We start from the raw sequence: 7975 nt of genomic DNA, 5'->3' as shown, positions 1-7975 counted from the left end.
TCTCCTTTGTCTCGGCCTCGGGGTGCAGGTCGCTACTTATTTTGCAGTTGGTTTGTGCTTAAAAGTTGAGTTCTTAGGCAGAACAAGCGTCAAAACGTGCTTGTCCCTTGTCTCGGGTGAGCCTGATAACAGTGTTGGTCTGAGACAAAAAGATGTACAAAAACACTAGAACTTTTGGTTCCAAAATGATACCTTGATCCCGAAAGCTTATGGAAAGGGACAGTTTTCTTGCCATTTTCCAGTTGGTCTAATAAAAGGTATCATTTTGGAACCAAGAGTTCTAGTTTTTTGTATATCTTCTTGCCCCTTGTGGGTTGTGCATTGTAGCGAGCGCCGTTTTGGAGGCCCGGTTACAACATATGCCACTTGTGGTATAGCCGAGAACCTAACGTATATTAAATAGGTTTCTTAACCGTGTTTGAGCTTTGGACTTTCAGGTCACATCTTTGCTAGCAAACTGAACTCTTGGTAATTGCACCAGTGTAAGTGCCAGCGTCACAGTGTTGTTCACACAGCTTTAGTTGCAGTTTGTATTTTGGTTTGTGGGAGATTTAAAAATGTCTCCTGGGAAGGGAAATCTTGGGAGCAGAGAGCAACTTTTCTTTATCCATCAGGATTCTCCAGTGATTTCCCAGAGAAATTCTGATTGCAATGCTCTTTCCCAGTCTTTTTTTTATCAACAGCTTTCACACGCCACTCAGCAAAAACTCTGTTGCTGAAGCTTTGGAACAGTGAGCGCAAGGTGGCTGCAGGGCATGGTGGAGGGTGTATGCCAGTAGTGCTACTGGATATTTGGAAGCTAAGATGAGAAGCTGACATCTGCATTTTTCAGCATTGTCCAGGTAGGTGTCTGCGTGCCATACAAGTGAATCTTCCTGAACACAGACTGGTGGGACTGAGTTTTTTGAGACCTGGAACCTGTAGCAGTGGCTACATGGCTACATTCAGCACCTTCATACTCCTGTGCTTGGCTAGTGTTCATATTGCAGTATAACTCCAGAGCAGCAGGATGGGTGGAGATTTCTGTGTGACCTTGGCTACTTTGGACAGTGGCTGGCCAGTTAGGCACCGGTATGTGGTTAGATAATGCCCAGTAGTTGTTGCTGTTTTAGGGATGAGCAGAGCAACAGATGGGAATGGCTCTGTGATTGTTTCCCCAACACTTGTGGCCTGGGTAAGTTTGCTGGCAAAATATGCCGAAGAATGTTTTTCTGCCTCAGACTGTTTTTCACACATTAAATAGAAAGAGAGTGAAATGTGATTGCATGCAGATAAGAGCAGCATGCTAATTAGGTGACATGATCTGGCTCAGGAGACGATCAGCACAATGCACTATAAATCTTTTGGCCATGGTGTCTGATACAGGGTGTATTGCAGTGAAATTATTATTTTATGATTGATTTTACAGTGCAGTTTCTGTGTTTGTTTCTATCCCCTATCTTCCCATTCACCGTCACGTCTCTGCTGCCTCAGGGCTGGACAAGTGGCTAGCTGCAGTACAGGCCGCACCATGCACATCGCTGGGAGCAGCAGCTGAAAGTAGAGTCACTGCCCAGGGGAATAACGTCCATTGAGCATTACAGAGAGCAGGGCTGTTGGGGAGAGGTAGCTGCCGTTTGCAGTGTGGGTGAGAGCGACTGGGGACCAGCAGAGCAAGGGGGCATTTCTGCCTTCAAAGGAAGTTATATCAGTCCTTTTACAAATTGGGGTGATGGTGTTCAAAGAGCTATAGGGATATCAAGGGGTGTAAGGTCCAGCTCTCTGCAGAGATGAAAAGTTCTGTCTGGCCCAGGACTGGTACATTGGACCTCATTGGCACATATGATAACAACCAGCTGCTGACCTGGTCTAGAGGGGTTCTTGTCCACTAATTCCTACTGCCTGCCCTGCATCAGTTTGGGCTGCATTTATGCTGCTGTAGTTACAGTGCTGTTCGCTGCAAAGAGCTCCTGACAATGTCTTTGGCACTTCCTCATCCAGTGTCTTTCTGTGGCTCACAGAGTTAGGCGGTCTTCTTGCTTCTCCCCCTGTACTGCAGGGTGCATCCAGAATGTCCAGCAGCACCTTGGGCTGCGAGGAAGAGTGTGCTTTAAGGTACCTATGGGAGACTTCTTGGGCTGGAAACACTGGTCCCCTTTGTGCCCTCCATAAACATTTTTATGATGGTACAAAGTGAAAGCAAACAGACATCCATGCCCTTTGTACCTCAAAGGCCCAAACTTGGACTGCAACAAAAAGTATTAATTTGTGCTGCTATTTTGCAGCAGACATCTGTTTATTTTAAGGGGGGAGTGTATGGGCAACCCAGAGCTGCCTGCACTCTCCAGCTGTCCTGAGCAGGTGCTCCAAAGGCTTCAGGGGCCTGATCCAGCATGGGGAATTCCTGGGGATCAGGCCTCTGAATCCTGAGGAGTGTGTGCTGGGGTTTCCCTCCTTGCAGAGATGTGCTCGGGGTGTGTCCCTGCAAGCAGGGAAACTGGGAACAGCAGGGGCCTGACCCTGCAAGACATGGGTTAGGTCTGGTTCTCCCAGTGGAGTGAGATGCATCCTGGCCCAGCTGAACCAATTCATTTGGCAACTTCTGTTTATAGCCTTGGTTCTGTAAGCAAAGCTCTTGTATCCGTGTCAGTGGTGGTGCGAGGTTATGTGGCTGGCTGTGGCCAGAAGTGAGCTGGGGTGGTCCATTTGGCCAAACTTTAACTTGCCTTCATAACTCACTTTTTTTGAGTGTCTTTCTTCTACCTCCCATGACACTTGTGGGGTAGATGTGTCAGTTCCATTATGGTCTTTGGACAGGTGGCAGATGGCCAGATCCCTGATGAGGTGTCACACTGGGAATATTGAAGGCTAATTCATATGCTTGAGTGAGGGCATGACCTGGCCTCTGCAGGTGCTACTGTATTGCCCGTCCAACCCTGGTATGCCTGTGCTGGGCACAGCAAGACGGTTAGAATGGTAGGAGTTCCTAAAATAGAGACAGGGGCCTTTATCCATAGCTGGCATTTTACATGTGAGAGGTTCCCTTGTGTGTGGTATTCTTTAGCCCAGGGCTTCTCACCCTTTTTCTTCTTGAGGTCCCCCCCCAGCATGCTATAAAAACTCCACAGCCCAGCTGTACCACACCAACTGTTTTTCTGAATACCCAGTATTGTGGGGGGGCATAGGTGATGTGTTGCAGGGGCATGGGGGGGCAAATATCCCCTCAGATTTGTGTGCCAACACTGCACGAGACCACAGGCTGGCTGGACTGGCACACCAGTGAGCAGGACTCAGTGCAGGAGGGCGGAGTGGGGCAGCAAGACTTGTTGCCACTGCTGGGACCCCTGCATCAGCTGTGTCACCAGTAGTGAAAGGCATAATGGTCTGGGGGCCACTACCCTCACTTCCTCCTGTCACCAGCCACTTGTGTGCCAAGCTACAGCTCTACCTTGCTGCTGCCGCCATTCCCCTCAGGCCACGGCTCTACCCTGGAGGGAAGGTGGGCTGGGGGGCAGTGCGGACACCTGGACACTTGCCTGTGGCCCCACAGGGGGCTGTAGATCCCCGGTTGAGAACCACTGTTCTAGCCACGTTGCTGCCTTTGTCTTTTTATATTACTGTTTCATTATGTTCTTGGCAAAGGTGAGTAATTCTCTTGCTGTGCACCCTTATGCAGAAGAGCAAAGTCAGCAGTGAGACCCACTGATGACCCCTGAGCTCATAATCCAGCACATATTCTCATATGGAAGGGCCTTGCTGTCCACAGCTCTGGAAGTCTAAGAGCTAGTCTAGCATGGGGAAATCAGTGCTGGTATGACTGCCTCCACTTGGTTGCAGAGTAGCATGACCCTGGCTCAGGTAGTCTGCATCACTGTAAGCCCCTGTGTTTGTATGGGTGTAATTGTATCCATGCAGTTAAGGTGGGGCAAATTTTCCTGATCTAGACAAACACCAGAACAACTGCTGAACGTGAATGAAGGATGATGAAGTACCTTGGGTGCTTGTGGGGGATGCTTTTCATTTAGTCACAGAAGTTGAAATCAGCTTTTCGGGGGGGGTTGGATTTGCTATGGGCCTTCAGATAGATCTGAGTCTCCAGAGGGTGAGAATGTGGTATGATTTAATATTGGTCTGTGATTCTCTCTACCCACCAAGTCACTTAGTTTTGCACTTTTTTGCTTTTTGTTTCATCTGGTCTCTCTTACTCTCCCACCCCCCTTGTTCTTTTCCTATGTCAGTTTTATCATTTGTCATGTGTACATGTGTGAGAGCTTTGTGCTTTAAAAGCAAAAGGGTCTAAATGGTCTCAAAGGCTTCAGCCATTAAAAGCCTAATGGTACTTTTCACAGAGTAGGTGATGCCCGAAGTTGTTCCCTGCTTCAGTTTTGATAATACCGGTGTTCATATTTAATAGATTTGGCCAATTAATCTGTTAATAGTTGTGTTGATTAGATTTTCCCATGAGGTTTCAGGGAGAGGTAAGATCACTTCTTGGTCTAAATAAGGTATCCTACCTAAGAAAAAAAGGATACGTGCTGTTTAAATGAAGAATTAGCTGGAATTTGGTGTGGTAGTGTTGTAATCTTGTATCATGTGTTGGTAAAGATGCTTTGGGAGCCTTCTGGTTGAAAGGGCCATTGAATGACCTTGCTGTTTATTTTCTTGGTGCTTTTTTCTGCAGGAGGCACTGTTGCTGGGATATACGGTTTAGCAACTTAAAATTAAAGTTAGCTAAGCTTTCTGTGTGGGATATTGATAAAAGCCATAACTAGAGCCAGATTAGGGTGAGTGGGTAGAAAGCAATGAATAGGTGAGCTTTCATACACAGCATTTTTAAAATGCCCTTCAGTCCAGACCTGTAGCTGCTGTGACTTTATTTTTGGTTTCTCCTGAGCAGAGATTGCCAGTAGCACCATTTTTCCACATGTATAATATTAGGTACCCTCTCTGTAAGCTAAAGGAGGATTTATTTCCTGAATTTGCTGTCTGAACAGGTGGTACAGATCAGATACGCAGGGAAACTCAGCGGAAGTTTCTGTCATGCAGAACAGTTTCTGTGGGGGTGGCAGCAAGGCGCTGCCTGAGCATTTGCTGCTGTGGTTTGTTAATGGTAGGCTTCGTGGGATAGCTGAGTTCAGAAGGAGGATACGACTGACTAGAGAGTGGATGCTTGGTTAGGACAGGTAATAGCCAACGTGGCGGATAGTACAAAGAGACAAGTACACACAATGGCTTTGTGATTTAGCCAGATGGGCACTGCGAAGGAAGCTGAGACTCACTCGTTATCAAGGCTCATAACATGTTTGATGTAGGCTGGAATTTGAGCTCATGACTAGTACATTAAGCCATTGTCCCAGCTAGCCTCTTATCTTTTCTTTCATGATCTTCATTTCATCTTCTGTGTGAATTGCACATCTTTCCATTAGACTTCTTTTTCCTAATGATCCTTTCCTCTGCACTCTAATTGTGTTCTGGGTTTCCTTTCCCTGGAACTTCTCCCCAGAACTGTTCTTTGTCACTCCTCTTTTCATTTGATTTTTCTCCTTTTTTTTTTTTTCTCTCCTTTTAGGTGTTGTTTACACTTGCTCTTTCATTGCTTTCATCTTCTTATATTTTCCCCCTTTTAACTCTTATCCTCAGAGGAGCCAGTTTCACTCTTGGAGTCCAGCCCTCCCCTATTGATTGCCAGCTGCTTTTATTGGAACTAATTTGCATTCTCCGCTCTCATTGTGCTAGACAGAGGACTAGTGATTTTGAGTAAAGCTCTTTTCCCAAAGGCTTTGCTCAAAATTGTCTCTGTATTTCACAAAAAAGAGTGTAGAATAAAGAGCAGCATCAGTTGTAAAAGCTGCTTCTGCCTCAACCAATGTGTTTGTGTCTTTGTCCCAAGGAAAGTAAGAACGTGGCATCCTTTGCTCAAGGCACAAATAACTTGATGGAGGGACGAAGGCTGTTGCTTAGGGTTTTTATTTCCATTGTGCCCTCCTTGAAAGTCTAGCAGCTGTTTAGCCAAGGCACTTTGACTGGGACTCCTCACTGCCTCACTACTGATATTTACAAGCACTTATCTAGCTGATTTTTTTCGACCATCAGCAGTGCTGAAAACAAATCTGTTATGGTGCAAATATACTAGGGTTAAAGAGGTGTGACCGCACTGTGGCACACTTGAAGGAAATCAGCACGGAGCAAATATTACTCTTTTCATGGTGCCTACAGCATTAAAGGCTATCATAGGTCATTACTTCCTTTGAACTTTTATCCTGATTCATATATATACTTTTATTTAGCCCATGTGAGTGAGGGGGAACAGGCAGTTTCTTCAGTCTGGCCATGGCCTCAAGTTGGCATTGGAGCCATAGCCTCCGCTTCAGCCTCTGCCACCTGTCATTTGCCCCTGCCACCTCTGTCCTCCTCCCCCAGCCACTTACTCTCAGTTGCGGTTCTGGACCGGGGGTGGCAGCTCTGGCCTTAGTCCTAGGTCTAATGCCAACCCAGTCCAGGAGCTGGGGCCGGGGCCACTGCCACAGTAGCTGCTACTCCCTGGCTGGACAGAAAGCCAGAGCCCAAGCCTCAATGGATGGTAATTGGCAGGGGAAAGGAGAGGGGGGAGCTCAGCAAATGGAGCAGGGAAGGGGGTGCAGGCATGGCAGGCGAGAGCAGGTGTTGAGAGGGCACAGGCACCATGGGGGACAGGTGGAAGGAGTGGCAAGTGGTGGGGGAAAGCAAGGGGCACAGGCACCTTGGGGAGGATGGGGGGGACATACCACCCTGCTGCTTATCTCCTTGCTGCTGTTTTCCTGGCTGTAGCAGTGGGGAGGACAAATTTAAGGTGGCCTTCTAGTAATTAGATGTTATACCTAGCAAATTATAATAAAATTATACATTTTTCATTTAAAAAGCCTAATTATTGGAGGGGGGGGGGAGGGTCATCTTGGATTCAAGTAAATACAGTACTTATCTGTGTCTTTACAGACCTGGGATCTGTTCGGAAACCGGAATCCACTCAGCTGCTACCAGAGTGCAACCACCCTGGAGCATAAGATCACAGCTGGTTAACTGCATGTAGTAACCTGGCAGGTTTTTGAACAGAAACCTGAAGGATATACTCACCAGTAGGAGAGAGCTTGGGGAATTTAGGTTGGCAGACTCTAATTACTGTCATTGAATTGTAGACAATTGTTAATCAGTTTCCTTATATTCAGTCTCTTTCTCTTGGCTTACTTATTCAGTGGTTAAGCCTGATTTTGTACAGTTAAATTGCGATGTCAATCCAGTAATTGTAACCTCGCTAATTTTACCTCCCTGATCATGGGGCTATAGTGTTAACATCTTAAGGCAATCGAGGAATGTAACCTGTAACTCTTATTGCATGTGGGATTATCCATATATATGCATTTCAGGAAGAAGTGTGCGTGTTCTTTTGAGGAGCAAAAATGCCAAATGTGGCAGACCTATAACTGCTGAGGGAACCATGTTAAATTTCCTGTGTCAAATTCACAGTCTCAGGCAGAGTAAGCCATTCACTTTTCTTTTTGAACTATCAGTTTAAGTCATGTTCCTGACTGAACTTTGCAAGTTAGACACAGATTTACTGTAGGACTTGGGGCAGGGGATGGAGACACTTTCTCTGTTTGTTCAGTTTCTTTATGCATTTGAAAAGGGAAAGGTAATGGGAAGCTGTTTTTTTTGTTGATCTCAAAGCCCTGTCTGCTGTATTCAGGCTATTGCCAAGTGTAATCAGTGCAGCTTCAGTTGGTCTCATCTCTCAGGATTACATGGGGACAGCAGAGTAAGCAGGGCAGGGTGAGAATGGCATCAGCCCAGGGTACCAACTTGGAAGGAGTGATAATATGACCCCCTCTCCCAGGATTCTTTCCATAGCATGTAGAACCATGTGGCCCAGTCCATAGGGAGCTGAGCAGGGGCAATGCCATACCAAGCAGTGCACCTGATTGTGTGGAGAGGGGGTGGAGTGATGCCCCTTCCCTCTGGCAGG

General features: G+C 46.7%; 1 long non-coding RNA gene across 2 annotated transcripts in view; it reads left to right on the top strand.

The window, feature by feature from the left end:
* The first annotated feature begins 782 nt into the window (after nt 1-782).
* The window catches only part of LOC109302777, an 89294-nt gene continuing 82101 nt past the window's right edge, over nt 783-7975 (top strand). For both annotated transcript variants that reach the window (XR_002098929.1, XR_002098930.1), the window contains exon 1: nt 783-842. This is a non-coding gene — a long non-coding RNA (uncharacterized LOC109302777). The remainder of the gene's footprint in view (nt 843-7975) is intronic.

This window comes from Gavialis gangeticus, unplaced genomic scaffold, assembly GCF_001723915.1.
Source record: "Gavialis gangeticus isolate Ggan-Ray unplaced genomic scaffold, GavGan_comp1, whole genome shotgun sequence".
Classification (NCBI taxonomy): domain Eukaryota; kingdom Metazoa; phylum Chordata; order Crocodylia; family Gavialidae; genus Gavialis; species Gavialis gangeticus.
The sequence above is the reverse complement of the archived record's forward strand: the minus strand, read 5'-3'. Positions and strand labels throughout refer to the sequence as shown.